Source organism: Schistocerca serialis, chromosome 6, assembly GCF_023864345.2.
Source record: "Schistocerca serialis cubense isolate TAMUIC-IGC-003099 chromosome 6, iqSchSeri2.2, whole genome shotgun sequence".
Taxonomy (NCBI): Eukaryota; Metazoa; Arthropoda; class Insecta; order Orthoptera; family Acrididae; genus Schistocerca; species Schistocerca serialis.
The window spans coordinates 572,122,354-572,146,853 of NC_064643.1; positions in this window are offsets into that span (position 1 = coordinate 572,122,354).

Sequence of the window (24,500 nt, forward strand, 5' to 3'; positions counted from 1 at the left end):
ACATGTGCCTACCAACTACCTGAGTTCTATGGACTTGGTGCACTATTGTTTCAAGATCATTTACATTACTTAATATTCACAAGGTAGAGAATAGTGCCACTGGCATTTTATTTACACTGCCAGCATTCTCAAAAATGTTATAAAAAGTAATGTACGGGCAACTTCTCAGCCATCTGACCACAAATAACATACACTCCTGGAAATTGAAATAAGAACACCGTGAATTCATTGTCCCAGGAAGGGGAAACTTTATTGACACATTCCTGGGGTCAGATACATCACATGATCACACTGACAGAATCACAGGCACATAGACACAGGCAACAGAGCATGCACAATGTCGGCACTAGTACAGTGTATATCCACCTTTCGCAGCAATGCAGGCTGCTATTCTCCCATGGAGACGATCGTAGAGATGCTGGATGTAGTCCTGTGGAACGGCTTGCCATGCCATTTCCACCTGGCGCCTCAGTTGGACCAGCGTTCGTGCTGGACGTGCAGACCGCGTGAGATGACGCTTCATCCAGTCCCAAACATGCTCAATGGGGGACAGATCCGGAGATCTTGCTGGCCAGGGTAGTTGGCTTACACCTTCTAGAGCACGTTGGGTGGCACGGGATACATGCGGACGTGCATTGTCCTGTTGGAACAGCAAGTTCCCTTGCCGGTCTAGGAATGGTAGAACGATGGGTTCGATGACGGTTTGGATGTACCGTGCACTATTCAGTGTCCCCTCGACGATCACCAGTGGTGTACGGCCAGTGTAGGAGATCGCTCCCCACACCATGATGCCGGGTGTTGGCCCTGTGTGCCTCGGTCGTATGCAGTCCTGATTGTGGCGCTCACCTGCACGGCGCCAAACACGCATACGACCATCATTGGCACCAAGGCAGAAGCGACTCTCATCGCTGAAGACGACACGTCTCCATTCGTCCCTCCATTCACGCCTGTCGCGACACCACTGGAGGCGGGCTGCACGATGTTGGGGCGTGAGCGGAAGACGGCCTAACGGTGTGCGGGACCGTAGCCCAGCTTCATGGAGACGGTTGCGAATGGTCCTCGCCGATACCCCAGGAGCAACAGTGTCCCTAATTTGCTGGGAAGTGGCGGTGCGGTCCCCTACGGCACTGCGTAGGATCCTACGGTCTTGGCGTGCATCCGTGCGTCGCTGCGGTCCGGTCCCAGGTCGACGGGCACGTGCACCTTCCGCCGACCACTGGCGACAACATCGATGTACTGTGGAGACCTCACACCCCACGTGTTGAGCAATTCGGCGGTACGTCCACCCGGCCTCCCGCATGCCCACTATACGCCCTCGCTCAAAGTCCGTCAACTGCACATACGGTTCACGTCCACGCTGTCGCGGCATGCTACCAGTGTTAAAGACTGCGATGGAGCTCCGTATGCCACGGCAAACTGGCTGACACTGACGGCGGCAGTGGACAAATGCTGCGCAGCTAACGCCATTCGACGGCCAACACCGCGGTTCCTGGTGTGTCCGCTGTGCCGTGCGTGTGATCATTGCTTGTACAGCCCTCTCGCAGTGTCCGGAGCAAGTATGGTGGGTCTGACACACCGGTGTCAATGTGTTCTTTTTTCCATTTCCAGGAGTGTATTACCAAGAACTCAGTTAGGATTTCTGAAGGGTTCTGATATCGAGAAGGCTATTTACACCTACAGTGAAAATGTACTTAGTTCATTAAATAACAAGTTACAAGCAGCAAGTATTTTCTGTGATCTGTCAAAGGCATTCGATTGTGTGAACCACAACATCCTTTTAAATAAATTAGAGTTCTAGGGTGTCACGGGCAGTGCTACAAAATGGTTCAAGTGATACCTCGCTAACAGGAAACAAAGAGTGTCAATGCAAGGGAATAGTGAATTAAGTCATCAGTCATCATCAGAATGGGAAGGAATTACATGTGGTGTTCCACAAGGATCCATCTTAGCGTCATTGCTTTTTCTTTTGTACATTAATGATCTCTCATCAGTTACACTGCCAGAAGCAGAGTTCGTTTTCTTTGCAGATGACACAAGTATTACAATAAATTATGTGTCGAGTGTAGTTCTAGAAAGATCTGCTAATGATATTTTCATGGATAATAATAAATGGTTTTAAGCCAATTCACTGACATTAAACTTCGAAAAGACTCACTATATGCAATTCAGAACCTGTAAGAGGTTTCCACCCAGCATATGCATAAAGTATGACGAAGAGCAGATAGAAGAGGTTGGCAGTCTTAAATTCCTGGGATTACAACTCATATTAAATTCAGTTGGGAGGAGCACTCCACAGAACGGCAGAAACGCCTTAACAAATCTGCATTTGCAATTCGAGTGTTAGCAGACATAGGCGACATAAAAATGAAAACGCTTTGCATACTGTGCCTACTTCCATTCCATAATGTCACATGCTATAATATTTTGGGGTAACTCTTCAAGTGCCGGCCGAAGTGGCCGTGCGGTTAAAGGCGCTGCAGTCTGGAACCGCAAGACCGCTCCGGTCGCAGGTTCGAATCCTGCCTCGGGCATGGATGTTTGTGATGTCCTTAGGTTAGTTAGGTTTAACTAGTTCTAAGTTCTAGGGGACTAATGACCTCAGCAGTTGGGTCCCATAGTGCTCAGAGCCATTTGAACCATTTTGAACTCTTCAAGTCAAACAAAAGTTTTCAGAGTCCAAAAGCGTGTAATACGTATTATTTGTGGAGTAAATTCACGGACATCCTTTAGAAACATCTTCATAGAAATGGGTATACTAACTACTGCCTCTCAGTGTATTTACTCCTTAATGAAATTTGTCCTAAATAATATACCTCTTTTTCCAACAAACAGCTCAGTTCTTACACACAATACCAGGAACAAAAATGATCTGCACAAGGACTTAAAAGCACTTACTTTAGTTCAAAAAGGGGTCCACTACTCAGGAACACTCATCTTCAATAATTTGCCAGCAAACATAAAAAATTTAGTTACAAATAAAGATCAGTTTAAAAGGGGCGTGAAAGACTTACTAGTGGCCAACTCCTCCTACTCCACTGACGAATTTTTTAATAGAAACAAATGATGTATTGCATATATTCATACTATTAGTATTGTTATTTCAGCTTGAAAAAAAATGACATTCCACATCCACGACGATCTCCTCAGCACGGATCTATGGAACGAAAACTAATCTAATCTAATCTAATCTAACACTATAGTTACACTGTTAATTAGAATATATGTGATCATATGTTCTAATTGAACTAAGAGTTGCGCGATTGAACCATTGAATTTGCTATCTAAGCTGATCTGTTATGTTTCACGTCCCCAGCTATAGAGAACAAATGAACGAGAAAGTGAGGTAAACTTACATAGTCATCCAATTGGGAGCCCCGTTTAAAATTTCAAGTCCCTACCTCATCCGGAATTTAGTTTAAAATCAACAGCAAAATTTTTAACGAATTGGCGGAAAAGACAGCGACCTATTTAAAATGTGTTAAAACGAAGAACGATGGAAAAGGTACCCAAAAACCAACACAATTACTACCTCCTTATTCATCGCAGCTGCTGGTATAAATTAGGCTGTAGAATTACTGCCATAGCGACAAATTATTCTGACGCTAGTGGCAGGGTGTTATAAGTTAACAAGTGTTTGGTAATACCGCGGTGCTCGTGAAATACTCGTTTATATTCTATTGACCTCGTACATCGGCAGCGCTTAAATCAGCTCGTGTATATTCACGTGAAAGGAGCGGTTCCGCATGGCTGTGGCTGCGGCAGCGTACGTGAATGGCGCGGCGCGCCTGTATTCAGCAGAAATACGAGCGCGCCGTCTGCATGCGGACCACGTGGCCGGCACGTGGTCACTCGCGCCGTAATTGCTGTCGCCGACGGCGGCTGCGCTGCGGGCCCAGCCCCGGCGCCTGCCGCCATCTGCCCCCGGACCAGCCCGCCTCGGAAACGGAGACCATTCTGCAAAATTGCCGGCCCCGTCTCTGAATATGCAAGCAGCTGCCTCAGTCCACATTTTAAGGACTGTAAAATCCCGCACCCCTCCCGGTGGAAAATGTCCATTTCAGTGTAAGGTACTTTCGGAAACGTAGTATTATTGCCAGGCTTTTGCGACAAGGCGTCATCAGCGTTAAGTTCTTCTCGACGTGCCATACAATTGGAACGTTTGCATAATAGCTTCGTTTAGAAATACGACAATATGTCGAAGGAACACTTATACACGGTGTTACAAAAAGGTACGGCCAAACTTTCAGGAAACATTCCTCACACACAAATAAAGAAAAGATGTTATGTGGACATGTGTCCGGAAACGCTTAATTTCCATGTTAGAGCTCATTTTAGTTTCATCAGTATGTACTGTACTTCCTCGATTCACCGCCAGTTGGCCCAATTGAAGGAAGGTAATGTTGACTTCGGTGCTTGTGTTGACATGCGACTCATTGCTCTACAGTACTAGCATCAAGCACATCAGTACGTAGCATCAACAGGTCAGTGCTCATCACGAACGTGGTTTTGCAGTCAGTGCAATGTCAACAAATGCGCAGTTGGCAGATGCCCATTTGATGTATGCATTAGCACAGGGCAATAACTGTGGCGCGGTATGTTTGTATCGAGACAGATTTCCAGAACGAAGGTGTCCCGACAGGAAGACGTTCGAGGCAATTGATCGGCGTCTTAGTGAGCACGGAATATTACAACCTATGACTCGCAACTGGGGAAGACCTAGAACGACGAGGACACCTGCAATGGTCGAGGCAATTCTTCGTGCAGTTGACGATAACCCTAATGTCAGCGTCAGAGAAGTTGCTGCTGTACAAGGTAACGTTGACCACGTCACTGTATGGAGAGTGCTACGGGAGAACCAGTTGTTTCCGTACCATGTGCAGCGTGTGCAGGCACTGTCAGCAGCTGATTGGCCTCCACGGGTACACTTGTGCGAATGGTTCATCTAACAATGTGTCAATCCTCATTTCAGTGCAAATGTTCTCGTTACGGATGAGGCTTCATTCCAACGTGAGCAAATTGTAAATTTTCACAGTCAACATGTGTGGGCTGACGAGAATCCGCACGCAATTGTGCAATCACGTCATCAACACAGATTTTCTGTGAACGTTTGGGCAGGCATTGTTGGTGATGTCTTGATTGGGCCCCATGTTCTTCCACCTACGCTCAATGGAGCACGTTATCATGATTTCATACGGCATACTCTACCTGTGCTGCTAGAACATGTGCCTTTACAAGTACGACACAACACGTGGTTCATGCACGATGGAGCTTCTGCACGTTTCAGTCGGAGTGTTCGTACGCTTCTCAACAACAGATTCGGTGACCGATGGATTGGTAGAGGCGGACCAATTCCATGGCCTCCATGCTCTCCTCACCTCAACCCTCTTGACTTTCATTTATGGGGGCATTTGAAAGGTCTTGTCTACGCAACCCCGGTACCAAATGTAAAGACTCTTCGTGCTCCTATTGTGGACGGCTGTGATACAATACGCCATTCTCCAGGGCTGCATCAGCGAATCAGGGATTCCATGCGACGGAGGGTGGATGCATGTATCCTCGCTAACGGAGGACATTTTGAACACTTCCTGTAACAAAGTGTTTGAAGTCACGCTGGTACGTTCTGTTGCTGTGTGTTTCCATTCCATGATTAATGTGATTTGAAGCGAAGTAATGGGCTCTAACACGGAAAGTAAGCGTTTCCGGACACATGTCCACGTAACATATTTTCTTTCTTTGTGTGTGAGGAATGTTTTCTGAAATTTTGGCCGTACCTTTTTGTTACACCCTGTATTTAAGAGTATGTTTATTTAGCGTATGGCATTTAGACACAATTGTTATTACAATCAATATGCAAAATTGTAATAATTTGGCATTAGATATTCTTACAGTTATTACAATAGTTATACAGAATTATACAAAATTATACAAAATTACACATAATACACATGTTACAGTAGTTATACAAAGTTATAGTAGTTTGGAAGTAATTACAAACAAACATCTAATGAGTTAATATATGCAATTGGTTCTGGAGTCGCCATCAGGAAATCTTCTTGAGTCCCATCATAGGCTGTCCTGGGGCAGTCTTCTATTATGTGCTGGATAGTTTGATTTTCTCCACATCGACATAGCGGCGATTCTGTCATGCCCCACTGGTAGAGGGAATAGGCGCATCTGCCATGTTTAGTTCTAATTCTGTTTAAAGTTGCCCAGGTTTTGCGTGATAAGTCAAAACCTGGAGGCTTATGGGAGATACATGGAAGTTTGCTGATGTTCTTTAAGGACCATTCTTGGTGCCAGGCGCTGGTTATGTTGAATTCTTCCTCTGTTGCAGATGTGGCTATTGCGGTTCCGATGGGTGACCTTCTGGAGCGGAGGCGGCTTTGGGTGGCATCTTCAAAATTCTCATGGATGGGTAGATTCCGATTGCTCATTATCTTTTTGTACTCTCTTATAAGAGCGTTTGTGCGGCGTAGGTTAGGGGGTGGTATGTGGCTTAGTACTGGGAGCCATTCCACGGGTGTAGTCTTTATTACACCAGCGATCATTCTCATTGTGTTATTGAGCTGTGCATCGATTCTATGGGTGTGGGGGCTGTTTAGCCATACCGGCGCACAATATTCGGCAGCTGAGAAGACGAGACTTAAGGCTGATGTCCGTAACGTAGTAGCTGCCGCTCCCCATGTCGTTCCACAGAGCTTCTGTATAATGTTATTCCTTGTTTTTAGTTTCTCTGCTGTTTTCATTAGGTGACCTTTGAAAGAGAGTGTTCTATCGAGGGTCACACCTAGGTACTTTGGGGTTTTATTGTGGGTAAGCCATGTGGTCTCGAATTTTATTCTGAGCTCCCTCTTAGCCGCTTTATTGTTTAGGTGAAAACATGATACTTCTGTTTTGTTGGCGTTAGGTTGCAGGTGCCATTTTCGGAAATATTCTCATATCTTCTCCAAGTCAACTGTTAGGGTCTCCTCTGCCCCTTCAAATGACTGACTTCTCGTTGCAAGGACCCAGTCATCGGCGTAGCCAAACTTCTTTGATCTTGTTTCCGGTATGTCTGCAATGTAGAGATTGAAGAGGAGTGGTGCAAACACCGATCCTTGAGGTAGGCCATTTTTTAATTTCCTCGGTGATATCTGAACCCATGGTGACTTGGATCGTTCTGTCATTCAGCATGTTATTTAGTAGGCGAGCTGTTAGTTTACATGGGATTATGCGGAGGAACTTATAAATCATGCCTTCTCTCCAGACTGTGTCGTAGGCAGCTGACAGGTCTATGAATGCTGCAGAGGTTTTAAGCTTTCTTTGGAACCCAGCTTCAATGTACGTCGTGAGTGAGAGAACTTGATCGACACAACTGCGGTTTGGTCTGAAACCTGCTTGTTCGATTGGTATAGCATTGAGTATTTTCTGGCAGATTCTATTGTAGATGAGCCTTTCTAACAATTTATATATTACTGACAGTAGTGCTATGGGCCTGTAGCTCTTCGGTGAGTTTGTTGGTTTCCCTGGTTTTAAGATGGCTATTATTTTCGATCTTTTGAGGTCATTAGGCACATTACCGGTTTGGATGATGTCGGTGAAGAATCTCGCCAGCCAGAGTTTTGTGTATTTACCGCAGTGTATCAGGAGTTCTGGGTTAATGCTGTCGAGTTCTGGTGCTTTCCCTGGCTTGACCTCTTTGAGTGCTGTTTCTATTTCTTCGAGTGTGAAAGGGAGAGCGTATTCAGTTTCTGTCGCCTTATTCCTCAGATTCCTGAGTTCTCGTTTTATCTTGATCGTGTGTGCTCTGTCACTAGGGGCTCTGGACGTGGCCACTATATGAGATGCCATGGTGTTTGGGGAGACGTTTGCTGTCTGTCTTTGAATAGGTGCTTCACTTCCTAATTTCCTTAACAGGGTCCATGCTTGTCGGCTTGAAGTCTGGAAATTCAGGCTCTCCATTGCTTCTGTCCATTTACGTTGTCTTGCAGTATCAAGGCTGTGGAGAAGGTCATCGGCCAGTTCTTTGTCGCCCGTCTTGAGGAAGCGCTGGTAGAGCTCGTCACTGTTTTTGGACCACCCTGGGACATACTCTCGTCGGTATCCCCTAGGGATGTGCTTCTTGGCAGTGCTTATTACTGCTCCGATGAATTTTCTATAATTTTTATGGGTAGGTGGTATCCATCCTAGACATTTATCAAGGTCTCGAGAGTACTTTTCCCAATTTGCGTTCTTGAAATTCCATCTGGGGCAAGGCATGGAAGTCACCAGTGGGATTTGGCTGCCAATTTCAATAATGACTGGTCGGTGCTGGCTATGAGGAAAGTCGCACAGGACTTTACGGGTAGCTGGTAGTGGTTGGTTATTTCCGTCAGTTGAGGTGAAGCATAGATCCGGGTAGTATTCCTGCTCCCAGGAATGTGTAACGGTCTTTCGCATCAAAGATAAGGTTAAGATTTTCATTTTCAGCCCATTTCACCAAGGTTTCACCATTAGCATCACACTCCTTATATTTCCACTGTTCGTGGTGGCTACTGAAGTCTCCCAGATAGATTGCTGGGTGAGGTTGAGCCTGAATTACTGATCTTGGCCATGGAGTGGTTGGAGGTTTATAAATATTTGTAACGGTTACGCTACCAATTTTTACTGTGACATTGTGGATTCCATCACCTGACGACGTGGAGATAAGGGAGGCATTTTCTATATCATGTCTGATGTAGGTTGCAACACCATGGGTATGGTGGTAAGTGGCACCAAGTAATTCAAATCCGGGTATTTTGCCCCTTTTCCGCAGTTGTACTTCAGTACTACAATGTGTTTCCTGAATGGCGATCAGATCAATGTTGTCTTTCTTCAGTAGTTTTGATAAGTATTGGCACTTAGAATAGCTTATGCTCTGTATGTTGAGATGGCAGATTCGGACCGTAGGTCCAAGTTTCCTTGTTGGCATATCCTTAGGAGGACGTTTCTTGTGTCTACTTGCATAGTCAGGAGAACCTTTCACGGTTTGTCTGACTGCCATTATGTGCTAGCTCATTTAGCGTTACCCGGGGTGCACCACGTGGAGGCGAGCTAGCTTTACACCCTGTATTTAAGAGTATGTGAAGCGCCAATATTCTATAAATTATTGTAGATTTATATTTACATGAGATCACTGTTTAAGAAGCACAGTCAAATTAGCAATGATTTTGTTCCCTAATCCTGGATAACACCACATACCAGCAATTTCCGTTCCACTTGGCGTCTGGGAATTAATTAGAATTGAATGGCGTCAGAAAAAGCGACATGGAGAACACCTTCCTCAGAAGCTGCAGCCGGCTAAATAGGGGCTGGAAAGAGAGTTTCCATGTTCTGCAGGGTCCGATATCTCCTGACATGAGAGAGAACAGAGCGAGGAAGCGGTGGTTTGCAACGCTGGAAGCCGCAAAACGCCCATAGCAAAGACAGTACGACTGGCAGGTTACACTCCCGTGCGCCGAAAAAAAATTTCGGGATGGTGCACCTGACTCAAGGGCAAAAAGCCATCCTTCTTAGTGCAAAGGAATGCGCTGAGTCACAAAACGACGGTTGCTAGGTGACTGACGAGGTATCGTCTCACAGCTATCGGTGAGGCACGCTTCCCACCGTAAAGCTGAACACATACTGGATTGGGAGAGTGCTAAGGATGTAGGAAGGGAACTGGAATCTTCCAGATAATCTTATAGACGGAGCTGAGCTTCAGGCGATTGGCTGACATATTCATGATCCACTTCGTGGGAGAAAATTTTTTTTGTAACATAGGACAGACAGCAGGTCAGCATCGGCCGTAATGCTATCTGTCCTTTTTATATCATTGCACATCTAGATTTCAACTTACTGTGCAACTATCATCAGTGTGGTCAGTAGTCACACAGACTGAATGTAATCATAATGACACATATTCCGGTCTATGTCAAGCATGTACAGGTAATGGTAGCTTCTCTGTCAGTTGAAGCCTAGATCTGCAGTGCAATTAAAAACAAAAAATAAAGCAAGATGACGTGGCGGCCGACGCTGACCTTCTTCCGGTCCTGTGTTACATCATGGTCGTCAACACAATCATTCCCATGGAATAGAGCATGATGGTGGCTTTTGTAATGGCCTCCGGGATTTGCCGCCTTAGCGCAAACATTCCCTGAGGGGATCGACTGAAGACACTTTCCTCCTGAGATCGTTCTAGAGATTTCGATGCTGAGACAAACAGCGGCAAATTTGGCTGCTGGACTTTCGGAAGTACTGATTTCGTCACATGGAGTGCGTGAAGTCGCTTGGCTGTGGACGCAGTTGGTATTCTATTTACTCGATTGACGATTGTTCACCTTTCTGTGGAGTCTAACGCACATTGAAGTGCTGCCTTAAGGAAGTACACTTTTGTCGAATTCTGTTCCTGGCCAGTCAGTAACCAGAGAATCTTGACTCCTGTCTAATTTCAGCACCAGAAGTTTGCGGATTGCATTCGAGGTCCACTACGTAGGCAGAGAATTACATGTAAGCCTCGTACATCATCTGCGCAGCGGCCAACGCCCCAGAAAGCGATTATCGGTGAAATACAACAGCTGTCTTTCTTCAATACGTGATATGCGCATTTCAGTTCAGCGGACAGGGAACCGCTCACAGTAAATGTGTTGAGTTCCAATGATTTTTTTCTGAAAGTGTCAGTCAGTGAATAGGTCTTGTGTTTCTCACCGCCAGTCAATATGAGCCAACTCTGTGTCCGTCTACTAAAGGAGGGCGCAGTCTGGAGAAAATCATACGCTCTGCCAACCTCGAAATTACATTTAGGGTAAAATATGACATTCTGTACTTAATATTTATACAATTTTTATACTCTATACGTTTGTTTGACAATAAAGCACTTACCGCCTCAAAGCTGTGATTCATTCTAGTACCATCCCGACAGGAATCATTGGCTTGGTTTGGCAAACTGAAGTGACATGAAACCACAACACGACACCTAATTTTGTGAAAATCCCTTGGTATAGGTTGTCAACGGCAGGGTCAATTTAATTATTTGTATCTATGAGAACTTCATTGCGGACACAAAATTAGACTATCACACATTCACGGTGTTACAAACACCAAAGGAGTCTACATGTATAAAAACTCATGAATGTTGTTTAAGTCAGTCTTGTTCCGATAGACAAACGTTTAACGCTATCATCTGACCACAAAACGTTGATATGTTACCTAACCTGGTAGCTGTTATAGAATTATCATATAAAGTCTCACGTACGTCAAGTCATTGGTAATGCCAAGCACTAAACGCTCCGAATGTGTTTCAGCGTAAGACAAAAAAGAATGTGCTCGCCTGAACATAGCGTTCCACATAGATTGCAAATCTTTATCTCATTTTACATTGGAAATCAAATCAGTACTTTACGTACAACTGAAGAACAAAATAAATAAGAACCATGTTAGTATAACATTCATTCAGTAAGTAATATTACTTCCATCAATTTATCTATAGCCTTCTATCACTGTTTTGTTTGAGAAAATGCTGTATCGGATCTAGCTGCCAATGGACGCAAGAAAATGTAATTGCACGACAGAGGGCAGTAACAGTCATATTTTGCATCACTTAACTCTGCTCTTCATTTCGCTTAAAAATGCAAAAACGTATGACAGGAAAAGATATCTTTGTTAAAGAACATACCAGAGCAACATGCATGCAATAAAAGCAGCCAACCTTAATTAAGTTATTAAGTTCTCTAGTTCACGTTTTATTGAAATAAAGCCGTATTTTTTAGTTTAAACATTAGTTAATTATAAATATTATATCGTCAAGGGCATGTCACGTACCTAATTAAGTAAAGAATGCCCTGTTTAACACCCTACTGAAGTCGTAAATTTAACGAGGGTTTAGTGATCTAGAGTTAATACTACCAGAAAAATCAATATGTTTCATTACCCAAGTTATTCAGTTAAACAGAATTTGGAGTTTGTTCAAAAGCGTGCTATTTGCACCCAATTTATGGAAACGAAAAAGATGTCAATAATATATGTATTAGTCATTACCATTAGTAAACTTAGGTGAATAGTTCAAAGTCATTTCAACATACAAATATTCGTAATATCTGCCATGAGATGGTTTAGTGATCTCTTATTGGTTCATAACTAGTTTAGTGACTAAAGTCACATCCTCAGGTACCAAACAACAGATGTAATGCAAGCCACCCCTCAATAAAAATATAGAGGTCCGCTGTACTTATGATGATTACAGCGTAAAAAACGTAACCGTCCGAAACTTACAGTGAACTAGGTGTGAGATGAATCCCAGAGAAAACTGAGACACTATGAACCGAATCAAATTGTAAAGGAACCAATGTGATAAAAAACTGTTGCTCAAGAGAAATTGAGAACAAATTCTAAAAACCTCTAATGATAAATAGTGCTTACACAAGCAGCACTGAGAAGACGGGAGCGGAGCGGTTCAGCCCACAGTATACCAAGTACTGACAACCCGAGGGTGATATACAGAAATATACCCTGTCCCGCATGCTCGGGCCTAGGTAAGTTAGGTCGTAGCCACGATAGTAATAAGTTGCAGAACTATGCCAGCATAATCTGTATGAAAATTGAAATTGAAAATACCGGTCAGCAAGAAAGGTATAGGGGACATCTCTACAACAAAACACTGATACAGAAAATAAATAAAATAAATATCACTAAAGTCCCCGCAGCACTAAGGGTACACTGTTTAGACAGACTAATAATTACAAGGATTTACAAGTAGTAGGGGAAAGCACAGCAACTGTTAATGAAGACATAGTACTGGAAGAAACTGTCGCCTAACAAAATGAGAATAAAAATAAAAGTAAAATATTAGGACTCTGTCCAGCCCAGGTGGCCGTAAAAGACAAAATTCCATTTGAGACAACCATAGTGTACTATGATAAGATACACTCATCAGACAAAATATTATGACCACAGACCTAATAGGCAGTATGTCCACCTTTGGCGTGGATAACTGGAGACAGATCGTAATGTGGAACCTATAAGGCCGTGGTAGGTCGCTGGAGGGAGTTGGTAACACGTCTGCACACACAAGTCACCTAATTCCCGTAAATTCCGGGGAGGGGTGCTACGAGTTGTGACATCACGCTCCATCACATTCCAGAGGTATTTGATTTGGTTCAGATCAGGCGGGCTGGAGAGCCGGCCCATCAATTTGAATTCACCAATGTGTTCACCAAACCAGTCCCATCCCTGGCCTTGTGATATGGCCGATTACCTTGATGAAAAATGTCTCTGCCGGAAGGAAGCATGATCGTCATGAAGGGATGTATGTGGTATGCAACCATAGCGTGATACTCCTTCCACGAGGTCACTGGACCCATGGATGTTGTTCGCCATGTGGCACATCACTCATATTCAGACAAAAAGTACGCCAGAGCGGAAGTGAGTTTCAAATGAGCCAGCCACAGGCACACAATTGAGCTACACATTGCGAAGAAAAACGCGGCACTGCGAAGTAAAACATGGCTCACAGGTACTGGGAAGCATAGCCAGTGGGGCATGGTATACTAACAGCCGACGTTCCAGTATACTAGCGGAAGCATAGAAACTTTTCCCGACCTGACATCATAGGCGGGTTTGGAGTATGTGCCTTAAGTCCTAAACGAACATAGTCTGGAGTATACAAATACTCACGCATTCGTGTACTACAATACTCTCATCTCGGTATCAAAGCTAACAGCATCAGCCTATGGTACCTGGAGTGACATCCTGGAATTCAGAACGGGGCCACTGTCCCATCACGGGCAGGGAAGCCTGCCCTGAGTCACGAGAGAGCCGCTGCCCGTGCAGAGAGCTGTAGGCTCTCTTGAAGGAGGTCACGGCCGCTCCCGCAATATTGTTAGCTGCGCTGCCATGCTGTCATCACAGTAGCACTTGAGACCTCGCTGATAGTGGCATTCGAGTGATGCTACACTAGGGCCCACGCGCTAGGCTGTCAGTAAACCAGGCGTCTATTTTTGTCACATAAGAGGCTGCTGGTTGCCTCCACCAAGCGTTTCCTGACGTACTACGGCCTAGGGCCGGAATTAAACAAATCGACAGTCGTCTTGGTGTCTCATTTCACTCTCCATCGGCGACAATCCATGGGTGATCTAACACTGGTGTCAGATCACTGACATCATTTTCTTAGAGCACCGTCTGAACCTACACCCGGTGGTATGGTGAGGCCAAAAGTTTTAATTGTGTGTTGGTCTTGGAGAAAAGGTTTGACGCTCATGCCTTTTGTAAGGCAGACTTCATGGAAGGAAAGAACTAATGGAATTGCCTAGTTTGGTAATGCCTAGTGCCTGTTATATGAGCACAGTGGAACCTTGAGGATCACTCAGCGCCATATATGGAATCATTTCCAGTGAAATGTTAAACATGTAATCGTTGGGGACATAGGGCTAGGCAATGCCGGGAGTCGAGATGACTCGTGAGTAGATGTAAGAATTAAGTTATTGTATTTTGTTTCCTTGCGTTGTGAATGTTACTTCTCAATACGATGGTTGACAAGGGAAAAGCTTCGACAGAACCAGAGACGCAAGGTATGCTAGAACCGGAAGCAGTATAAATATTGTTAGAAATTGTAGCACAACTAACAGTGGATAAAGCATAACTTCGTGGGTTGGTAGAAACATGATTGTCAAAACGGGGTTTAGATTTGTCAGTCGCAAACTTAATTGCTACTTTTCTGATTAGGCAGCCAAGGATGTGTAGGCCTTTGTGAGAGACCTTGGAAATCTGGCTGTAATCTAAGGTTAGTCTGATAAAGCAATAGCGTTTCAGGGGAAGCTAAAATTTTCGTAGAGTATATAGAAGCTCTTAAGGAAGACTTAACATTCGAAGAATTTCAGAGAAATACGAAATGAAATAGTGTCTGGCACAGTAGGGAACAATTACCAGTCATAAATAAGAAATATGGAAATTCTGCAACAGTTTTCAGATACGATAAGGAAAGTTAATGGATGTACCTGTGAACTAGGACAGGGTGTTGCAGTCAATGAAATTAATTTACAAGAAGCTGAGCATAGGGCGCTCGATGCTTTTTTTAAGTAGGTTTCGTGCTAAAACGTCGAGAGGTGTATGGATATGGTGGCGTACAGATGTACACAGCAGGGCGGTTATCTACAGTGTGTAAGAAGATCGATGTGTCGACTGGAATGCAGGGTAAAGGACAGCATTTGCAGCTGGTATAAAATATCCCAGGTGCGGACGAATGGGGAATGTAAGGAGGCAGTGTCGTCAGCCTCAGAAAGATGTGTATAAACTAACAAAAAGTAATAGTTTTAGAAGTAGAGGACCGTGGAAGAATAAGGTGCTAAACGCCAACAGGAACCCTAGGTCCACCTAGAGGCATTCCTAGCAAGATCGGATGCTTCGAAACTGTATGCAGGTTGGACTGTGTGATGCGAGGAATAGTAGGCAAAAAGTATTGCAGGATATTATAGGACACAGGACCGCACGTGTTGGTCACCAGTAGTGATCTGGTGGAACGTAAACCAGCCACGTTGGCCGAGCGGTTCTAGGCGCTTCAGTCCGGAACCGCACATCTGCTACGGTCGCAGGTTCGAATCCAACCTCGGGCATATGTGTGTGTTGTCCTTAGGTTAGTTAGGTTTAAGTAGTTCTACGTTCTAGGGGACTGATGACCTCCGATGTTAAGTCCCATAGTTCTCAGAGCCATTTGAACCATTTTTGGTGAAACGTAAGCAATAGGACCTATCACGGTACAGATTGCGTGAAGTGTCAGATAAAGATGTTACACGATTAGTATCACTGGATATAGACTTTTGCCTGGATATGATTCAATTTAAGCAATTTGCAGAGATTGTGCCACACGTGAATGAGGGCTATGACATGATTCTAGGATTAGATATCTTATATCAACATTGTACCATAATCGATCGTCGGCAACATAGGGTGGAACTCGACGGTAAAACGTTTCGGTCAGGTGAAACCGTTGCCACTGTAGCGATGTCGCGAAGGGGGTCTATCGTGAAAGACGAAATAATTTAATCACGAAGAACTGCACTAACACTTGACTCCCACGATTGTGTACCTAAGAGTACTGCGAAATCACTTCGGGGTCAGCACTGAGTCTAGCATTCCGGTAGGAATTTTGTAAGTGCGGTGGAACCGTTAAGAGTGGGTTGCTTAGTTAAAAGAGATACGCATACAAGAAATAGAGGGTGAAAAAGAAGGTACCTGTTTTTGTAGATAATAGAAACGCAGAGGACATAGGAGCCATTAATCGCAAATATGGTTATCCTGGAGGAAGAAAAATGGGTCACGGAGGAAGGGGATCAGCCATGGACAGTCGCTGGACGCCATTGAAACTGCAGTACGGGAAAAAGTGAAGCACCTAAAGTAAGCCATATGGAACGGATGGAAAAATTACTATTGAAATTTAATAATTTTTTCCAAAAGAGCCATTACCAGCTAAGCGTATTACACAGCAACACACACTAACTAGAAATGAATCACTTCCCTACTGCAAACCATACAGAATACCTAAGTACTTGCAACCAATTTTGGAGCAATTTATCGATCAAAAGCTGAATGATGGGATAACTGAGGAAAGTATTAATGCATGGATGCAACAACAGTCGTCATGCCAATAAAACCAGCCGATGGAACACAAAACTATAGGTTTTCTTGCGATTACAGGCATCTTGCTCATGAGCAAGACATGGATCCAATTTGGAAAGATATTAAAAGAAAATGGCATGAAAAGACACACACGCAGATTCGTCATTATCATCCGGTTAGAAATAACATACTCTCCAAACGCTGCACTGTTGAGGACAAGCTAAGGGTATTTTGCATTCCTGACGATTTTGTCAATAAGCTCATCTGGTTCACTGATTTCAGCTACGCACATTTTGGTCCACGAAAATGTTATCATATTCTTCGGACGACTTGTTATTTCAACAACATGGAAAAGAGAATTAGGAGAGTCTTGTCTATTTGTAAACTTTGTCAAATAGCTAAACCATCTACCATCTCACATCATGCGCCATTGTTTCCTATTATTCCTACTAGATTAAAACAATTGGCTGCTGTTGATATTCTTGGATCCCTTGTTAAAACATTGAATGGATTTTCTTACATTATCGCCACTGTCGAAGTTACATCACTGTTTTTATTTCATTGTACTCTTCACATTGTAGCCTGTCTGAATGCATTGTCAAAGAAATTAAGCTTTGCAGACTGCATTGTCACAGGAAGCATCATTATTGGGACAGATACTTACACTTATTTCAAAATGTACTGAATGAAATGCCTCATGACTCCACTGCTTTACCACCTAATCTTGTACTGAAGAATGAGGAACCATACAACAGAATGAGAGAGCCTGTACCTTTTCCGAGTACACCTAAACTTTGACATGAAGACATAATTGGTTTGGCTATTAAAAATATAATTTCTGTGGCGTGCGAAAGGAGAATACTACAATGTAAGACAAATGCAAAGAAACTAGACATTGGTTAAAAAGTTCTCATTAAAACCCATTCATTCTCACATTAGAAGAAACATTTGAGTCACAAACTCTTTCGATTTACGATGTACCTTACAGGACCCGACGTTCACCACATAATTGCGTTGGAGTTGAAACTCTGCGTACTAAGAAAAGTAAAGGAATACACCACATTTCTCATGTAAAACCTTTTATTGAGAAATAATTAGCTTTCTGGCATGGTTTTTCCAAATAAATTTTTCACTTCAAGTTACTATTACGCTGTGTCACATTTAGCGTACAGCGATGTTTTTAAGTTAACTGTCTAGTCAGGAACCTATAGAACATATTAAGACTAATTTTACGAGTTCACTTTTATAAGGAACAGGCGACATAGTCCTATTGCATGTACATTTTTGCTTTTTAGTTGCACTATTACATCACGACTATAAGTTTCACATTCTTGGAACACATTCTGCTAATAAGGTTTTACTGCACCATTTTGGTTTACTTGAAAGAAAATCATTTTTTATTTAAAGTACTTTCTGAGAGGTCACAGATGACACAGTATTTGATTTTTGTGGCAGCTACACGATTAATTACGACGCTACTAACGAATGACCCAATTTTCATTATGCACTGTATCTGCTTGATGTCTGCACAGTCTCATATCAAGACGTTACAGCACAGTACTTTCAATGTCACAGCAATGAACGTAATAACTATGACATTTATATGCAAAGCACCTTACTTTTGTATGTGACAAGGTAAGGACATCGATTTTTGGAGAACATTGCTTATGAACAACGATAACTACGACACTTGGCACATTTTTACCGTTAAGCAATGACAGAAATTTTTTTGTAGCAAAAAGTATAGTTTAGCCTTACATGAAAGGAATTTGAGTGATTACTTTTTGTACTCGGAGCTTTTTAGAAACATTTTTTAAGTACATTGATACAGAGAATGTTTTCAGTGATACATTTCATTCCCCAGTTTTAATCTGTAAGATATGATGTATAATTACATTGTCCCTCATGGGGGTATGCCTACTTTGTGTACTACGCGTGTGGCAAGAGCAAGTAGCTCCAGATAATATGGTATTTGATTATACAGTTTTACACTTCGGTACCACATTTCTCTAACACGGAATCACACAGCTATCTGGTCATTTAACAGAGAGAAATAAATATTTTACTTCGTCTCGGGCACATGTTTAGGTAATTGCACAGTGGGATTACTTCGCATTTAGGAAATTTTATTTTGTTTGCATTTTGTGAACTGTTCACATTTACTTTAGGAACGACTGTGGTACTGTGAGAGCTTTGAGTGGTGTATATTGTATGTGACTTTGATGTGATGCTCTGCTGCACTGGGGTGCACGCTAGCCACCAGGAAATACCCATTGTTGTGTTTTCTGTCAATTTTAATGGTGTCGCTTCAGCCGCTTTTAAGCTCACTGCACTCCATCAAGCGCTCGCATAACGGTAGAAAAGAGAGGCCGTTAACCTCGCTATTGACATTTCTTTGCAGGACACGCCACAAAAACGTCATACACTATTACTTCTAAACATATGATTACACATTGAAGTTTGTCCTTTGCTATTTACTGAAATGCTTATGAATTGATGAGAAATATTCTTACGTTTACACACCTAATTATGACAAGTGTCTCTCTAAGGAAGTTGAGAGAATTTCTACTAACTTATAAAATTCAACACGGCTCTTGAATGATGTTTTTAAGTTTTGCTCTGTACATATATGCTTATTTTAATTGATATCTGGTTTCTAGTTGCGCTGCATCATTAGTTTTATAAAATAAAATTCAATACATATGCTAATTTGAACACTGTCTGTCAAGAGACCCATTAAATAATAATTTTATGATCCACATTCCTAAAAAACAGCACTTGGAAAGGAAAGAACAGTAAGGAAGAGAAGGGAATAGCAACAGCAAACGCATACATAATGTTTTTTTTTTTTGAGGACTTGGTAATTTTTTGGTAGAATAAGTTGATGTGGTGCACCATTTTAGTGTCAAGATGTGACACAGAAACATTGCGTTTCACATGGGGGATGGAATAGATCTTGTTCCTTGTGCTGGCGCTTTGCATAATTTTGATGATCGCAGATTCACACATGCTATTGTAAGCTTACACATATATTTCCCTTATCTGCATTGCTGTCTTTACTGTAATATTTTTTCTGCTTGTGCTTTGTTGTGTTTAGGTATAAGTTATTTCATTTGCTGCTGCTATTTGTCCGGCAATGTCCTACTGAATTTTACTTTGTACTACCATGATAAAGCAGTTTTACCACTGATTTATTTTTCTTGTTTGCTGCATATTGCCTTATATTAGTTGCATTTGCATTGCTGATTTAGATATTCTGCTGCTTGCTTTGCCACTCTGCATTTTTGTCATTGTTGTTTGTGTTAATTTTTAGTGCAGCTGCGTTGCCTCCTTCTCTAGTTTATGTATCTGAGATCAGTAGACTGACGTTAGTTTAAGAGGGGGTACGCTATATAAGAAAACCAGCTATAATGAGTTGGAAAAAAAGTGCATTGAGAAGCTACAAGAAAAAGATCTGGGCAAAAAGTGTTGTATAACGAGGAAGGAAATGAAGCAGTTTCGGTTAAATACGGATAAATAGGATTTTTTTGTGGAAACAAATGTTGAAGTAAGAAACGTTGACGAGAATCAAATGAAGTTTTAGTTGGAAATGAAGTAGTTTTGGTTGAAAGTAAAACAGGTATGAGAATAAAGTAGGTATAAAATGCTCACCACTAGTACTGCAGTACCAAATGTTATACTTACATATCTACACATATACAGATGAAAGAGACCTTGTTCCTTCATTTTGTGTTATTCCGCTATGTTTATGTGTACCCTTGTGTGCCTGTGTTTTTCCTGTCTCTGCAAGTTTACCTGATAAGATGAATTTAGTAGAATATTTTTCCTTCTAATACCAAGCAGCATTCACTATTACGAGGAATACTGTTATCCACAAATTTAATCTATGTTTTTTCCCATGTTATTTGCATTAGGAAGATATTTAAACTCTATTTACTCTGCTATGCTTCTACTGATATTCTCATTTTTCATTTATTTACTTATTTCATAGTTCCTGTAATACTCATATATGTGTTTACTTTTATCCTTTTTGTAAAGCCTGTATTATTACAAATGTTATTTGTATTATTTTTCTACACTATAATGAAGTTTTCATTACATTTGTAATTGAATTCATATACTGTTAAATTGTACTTGTATAGACACAAGTTCTTCAACTTAGGTAAATAGCAGGGATTGATTTTACTGCACATATTTGTCTGTTGGTCATTCTATACGTAAAAATCACAGAGATTATATGACTGTGTTAGTGTTGTATGTGTGTTGATAATTCAGCAAGGAATTGGTTAACAGCATTGGTGGTTCTAAGGGTATTGCAAATAAATAAATGATGGACTTGCTACATTATCCTCAAGACTCTTCAATTGTAATTGTGCACCTGCACAGTCGCAATGGATGGCTGCTGGCCATCTCTACAAGGACTACAGTGGGTCAGTACCTTTGGTGGCCCATTACTACAATAATATGTACAGGGAATACTGTGAGTCTCCTCTGCGGTGACCCACCAATTATACCTATATTCTTCTAGACTTCTGCTCTGTTGTGGCCCATTAACAATCTTCTCAAATGAAATCTTCATCTCAAGAGTCAGCACTGTGTTTCCGTGGGGAGGACAACATTACTTCTTCAAGACTCCATGGTGGCCCTCTACTTACATGTGCATTTTCTTTTACTGCTCAGCCTTTGTGCATAAAACTGGCGTAGACTTCTCTTCTGCTGAATAAGAACTGTGGTTAGGGACTGTGAGGACAATTTTTACTTTATTGACCATCAGCATATTACTTAACCTTTGTGTGCATCTGATCTATTTGATATTATTGATACAAAAATTCTGACAATTTGGTCTTGGCCACTGCACATAACACTTCGTAAAATTTTTTGAGGTAAGCAGGGGGGCTATGTAAGTAGCCTGTTTGTATTTTATATGTTGGCAGCGTAAGTAGACTGTAATTATTAACACTGACATTGCTCTGCATCCTCGGTAAGAGACTCTGTGGTTGGACGAACTAAACGAACTAGCAGTTAGCAGTTAGTGAGCGGACGGCTTGGACATGTGTCCGTCATGGAGACTCAGTGTTGGTGCGACATGCATTGTAAAATGAAGATGAGTGTAGTTGCCAATGTTTGGGTAGTGGAATTGTTGACGACTGTGTAATTTTTGGAACTGGATGTCACATGAATAAGGTAAAATCTGCTAAATACATTGTTTGCTCTTCAACAAAATCTTTCTTTTGCTAACCATATGCCTCCTAGTAGTTAGAGCCTATAGTAGTTATAATATTTTTATTTAGCTTGCTGTAGTTGCTGCTTGCTGAAATTACTGAAGTTCACGTTATGAAGATTTTCTCTGAGGTAAATGACTTATGAAAAAGTATGGGTTATTGTTAGGATTTCTCCCAATTCAGGGCCATTCTTTTGTATTTATTATTTGAAGTTATGTTGTCATTTTAGAGCAATCAGATTGCGTTGCGCTGTATATTGTGGTTAATAAATGAATGGGTTAAGTTTGAGTTTTTCTTTGTCAGGAAAAATTCTGTAGGTCAGTGTTGAAATGATAAAAATAAGTAACGAGATAGTAGGTTCAGTTACATTCAGCAGTTTAAGACTCACAAAAAGTAGTTTCAACTACTCAGTTATTTAAGTAGACTCAAACAAACAAGTTTCACCTGTCGACCCTTAGGCGAGGATACTTCACTGGAATCTTCTGATTTTCTTGTAGTTTGAATAATTAGTCCATAATTAGAAATTATTTATTGTTTACTGCTACCGCTTAATTGTATATCTGAAATTTCCTTTGTAGTTGTAGTTTATTTTGTTGTACTGTATTGTAATGAGCAAAGCAGTTGTGGCATGCATGTGGATTTCCACTAAGTATCTCCAGTCGCTTTTGCAACTAAATAGATATTCATTATTTTCAGTGATATTTCAGTGTGTCTTCCTATTTATGCTTTCCAAATTTTTTTTGTATTATTGTGTGGAACAGTGTGATAATCATGGCGAGTGAAAAGCGTAAAACTAGGCTGCAAAGCAAAGTGAGAAATGACAATGACGACGAGCGTAGCTTGTTAGTACCACCTAGTAAGGAAATGACACATGATCAAGACAATAATTTGGTAATAGTGCATAGGGACATGGATCAGGCAGTAAATAACGGCGTAGAAATTGAAACGATCAGTGAACAGTGAACGATTGTCAATCGATCGCTTGGTAACAGGTAACAGTTCTTGCAAATACCGTAGGTTCAGGCTTTGCGTCACTACGCTTTTCTCAGTTAAGTCAAGACACAGTCTCTGGTTTTAAAAGTACGAATATTTCCGGTGCAAAAGCACTGACAAAACGCAAAGGAACATCTTTCAGGCACTAATGCATTGTTATTGCAGTTAATTCAAAAATTTGATCAAACAGGGAAGCAAACACAGCAACAAATAAAACAAAATCAGGAACGAATATAGAAACAGCTTCAAAAGCTAGACACGATGGAATAGAATCAGAAACAAACGAAGCAACAACTTCAAAAGTTAGACGTAAGTGACGAAACTAACACTGCAACAAACACGTGAAGATTTAAACGCTGTGATTCTCAAAATCGAATCGAAATATGAAAAAAGTTCTGAAGATGTAAAAACACAAATTTGTGACTAATTTCAGCCTATTTTTTCGCGACATGAAAACACATTACAGAATCACGAAGCAGCCATAAAAGAACTGCAGACTGTTGTACACGAAAATCACGACGCCTTGAAGGCTAAAATTGACTCTGTTGCATCTACCGATGCGGTCGCGTAACTTGTAGAAAATCAAGGAAACTGAAAGTACACAGTAGATACGATTACGACAGAAATGGACACTAAAACTTGGCTCAGAAAAACACGCGGAGGGAAATCAGCACATTATCGGAAAAAGTAGCCGAAGTATCGGAACAGTTGACAAATTTGTCGACAAAGGTATATGATGATTTGAATGATACAAGGCCGGTAGCTCTTACTGTCACAGAGGGGTACGAGGAAATTGGGAAAATCAAATAAAGTCAGAAACAAATCAATATGGAACACAAAAGAGAAATGCGGAAAGTACAAGATCATTTGGCACAGATAATCCAAGAATTACATATTTCCGAGGATACTCGCGGTCTGACGCGAGAAGAGGGATTTAGAAATACGGAGAAGTCACAAAGGAATAACACATGGTATTTCGACGATTTTGAAAGGAATGGACAGGGTGCAGCGAGCCTTGAGATGGAACCGCCGACAAGACGTAAGAATGACCGATTTGTGACTCGGGGTCACGATGACTGACTATAAGCTCTTCATCACAACGCGTAAATTTAAAACATTCAAGAATTATAGTATTAACATACATCCACAAGCTTGGCTTCAACAATTTTCTCATTGTTTTCCTCCTGATTGCTCATAAGGGCATATATTAGAATTAATGTGTGGCCATTTAGAAAATGAACCAGCTGTAAAGATGCGATCGGTTATTCGTGACTGTCACAGTGAAGGGCATATTTATCATGTCTACCTTTCGCCAATATTGTTCTCAGGCTACTCAAAATCTAGTAAAACATAGCATCATAATGATGAAACATTTCGAACAATCTGAATTTTATAGTCTGGTCAAATATTTTTAAGACATGTTGCATAAGAATCAGTATCTGTCAAACCCGGACAGCCCCTCAGAACTTATTCGCATTTGAAACTTCCTGGCAGATTAAAACTGTGTGCCAGACCGAGACTGGAACTCGGGACCTCTGCTAGGAAGTTTCATATCAGCGCATACTCCGCTGTAGAAGGAAAATTTCATTCTTATTCGCATTTGTTTAAGTTTCCGGAACATTTAAGACATATTATTTTGTCAGGACGTTGCAAAGATGATATCGAAGCTTTTCAGAGACTTTTGCAAGAATTGGAAATCGA